The following is a 2465-nucleotide window of genomic DNA, read 5'->3' on the forward strand; positions in this document are numbered from 1 at the left end:
AGTGCTGCACCATACTGTGTCACTCAGCAGTTGCTAACCTTAGCAATTTCCAAAACTCCAGCACTGGGACTGGAGGAGGCAGAGTCATTCCTAGCACCAAAAATACTGTGGAGAGTACAGGAAAGATTGTTTAAAAAATACCACTGTTTCTGACATGGACAGGAGGTGGTGGGCCTTGGGAGCAAGCAAACCGCAACAAGAGTGACTCTTCTAAATACTGCCATTTTGTTTTGAGACTCCATTTATTCATAGGGGGAAACTAAGTTCAAGGTTCTGGGTCCTAGGGGAGTTGGGAACTTCCCAATAGCTGACAAAGCTTCTGTCATAAGGAGACAGCTGTCTCAGCCCAGCCTGCTCAGGGTCATCTTGTAATAAAACAATTGTCTGAGTCCAGACACCTCAAGGGCAACTTCTCCATCTTGCTGGCAGGGCTAAACTAAGTTCACGGTCCCATGCGCAGGACTGGTGGCAAAATGTAACAATAACTTGGAACAGATGTTTATAATTTGCAAGGTTAAATATTGTGCAGTTCATCTCCTGAGTCTGTTCTGCAGCCCTGATCGATTAGTGGTGTCTTGATTACAATGTTTTTTTTTTTCTTTTTTTTTGTCATCTGCGTTGACCTTGTATTTGAGTTATGTTGGTCTTAAGTGGATCCCATAACAGTGGGGTGCCGGCAAGCCTGGCACAGGCATAGGAGTTACCAAAAGACTCAGGGTACAGGCTCCAGTGTCACTGAGAATATCTATGGCAGCTCAGAAAGCTGGGAAACCTGAAGCATATTGCACACTGCACAGTCTGCAGAAAACTAAACAGTCTGGAGTGTATCCTTTCCAAATGCCTCCGATCTAAACCTCTTCCAGGCAGATCAGCTGGTTTCTGCTTGGCTGATCTGGTCTCAGGGTCTTTTTTTTTTTTTGCAGCTTTTCCCTTCTGAGAGTCTTCTTGGCAGCTCCATCTCTCTAGTTTCTGAGAGAGACTATCAGCTCTTGCTGCTTACTATGTCGGGGAGGGGCTTGGTGGATCCAATCAGTTTGGAGGACTTCTTGATGTTATTTTTAGTTGTTTGCCTTTCTGCTTAAAGAGCATCCCTGCAAGATGGAATGTTTCTGTCTTGGAGGAAACAGTTACCCAACAGAGACTGTACTTCAAACTGTTACACAACACCTGTACCTCAACAGAGACCCAGGCAGGCTAAGGATGTGGATGGCCACTTCTATTAATGAATACATGATAATAGCCTCCTGGATCTGTGAGATGTGAAGATATCACATATCCATGTGAACTAGCTCTGTGGTTCCACTGGCAACTGAAGAGGCATTAGATCTCCACTCATCTAAAGACAGGATAGCTCAAACATGACCCCTAAATGCAAAAATACTGGACTGAAACAGGCGTAACATGCATTCAAATGTCCCCAACCTTGTATACATTCCCATACAGAAGAAAATGATCCAGAGGAGCTGGCTGGTAGCACATTCCTCATATCCCAGACACATAGCATCATCCAACAGAAAGGGTACAACATTTGTGCTGCTGAACCATATCAGGTGTTACTGCAACCTCAGAAATATGCACAAGTACCGGGGAGAGCTATCTATAGTTAAATCATATCTGACTTCTAGACCTCCGGACTCCCAGTGTTATCTAGGTTCTCTACAAGAGAGTGCTTCTGTACAACACTATTCTCCATGGTGTTGCTTGCCTTGAGCTCAGTGTCTATTTGTTCTATTCACCAGTGGATGAGGCCATAGAATTGATCACCATTGGGAGAGTAAAGAAACCAGGATGTTTTGGCTTCCTCTTCATATGTGCCTTCTCTGCAATCTGCAGAGTTCACAAAACTGGATGTGGTGTTCTTGCTGATACCCAAGGAATCTACACAGCTATTCATCTGGAGCGGCTGTGGTAAAGGCTTTTACAAGTCAGGAGCTCAGGAGCTGAGGCAGCTCTTTTAGGAACTGGAACACTGGATTCTTAGAGATCAGTTTCATAAGCCTCATTTCTTATTACTCAGTTATGGCATCAGAATGTCTGATGGTGGTATGCAAGCTACTGAGTCAGGAAAGCTGGAGGTGTAACTCATCCTGAGTCTGAGTTCCTGGGAAAATGCACCTCTGTTGCCTGAAGGCAGCAGAAGAAGGCTGCCCCAGCTCTAGAAGGCAGAGACATCCAGCTTTTAAATTTGGGTTCTAGAAATTAAATTTAGGTTCTCTTGCTTTTCAGGCAGGCACTTTACCAAAATAAGCTACTTCTCCATTCTATGCACAGTCTTTTAATAATGTCCTAGAGATCTTTTATGTTCTCTTTATTCATTCTAGATATCTAATTATAACACACACACACATACACACATACACACACGCACAAACACATACACACCTATACTCCTGAAAGTAATGTTTTGAAGAATTACTTCCAGTATCTAATATTCATTGTTCCATTGTTGATGATCTAAACTGGGC

The 2465-nt window shown here is 43.5% G+C and overlaps 1 pseudogene; it reads right to left on the minus strand.

Annotated features, from left to right (window-relative positions):
• Positions 1-1127: 1127 nt before the first annotated feature.
• LOC116082584 lies at positions 1128-1894 on the minus strand (annotated as a pseudogene).
• Positions 1895-2465: the final 571 nt, after the last annotated feature.

The sequence above is a fragment of the Mastomys coucha genome, unplaced genomic scaffold (assembly GCF_008632895.1).
Source record: "Mastomys coucha isolate ucsf_1 unplaced genomic scaffold, UCSF_Mcou_1 pScaffold7, whole genome shotgun sequence".
In the NCBI taxonomy this organism is placed as follows: domain Eukaryota; kingdom Metazoa; phylum Chordata; class Mammalia; order Rodentia; family Muridae; genus Mastomys; species Mastomys coucha.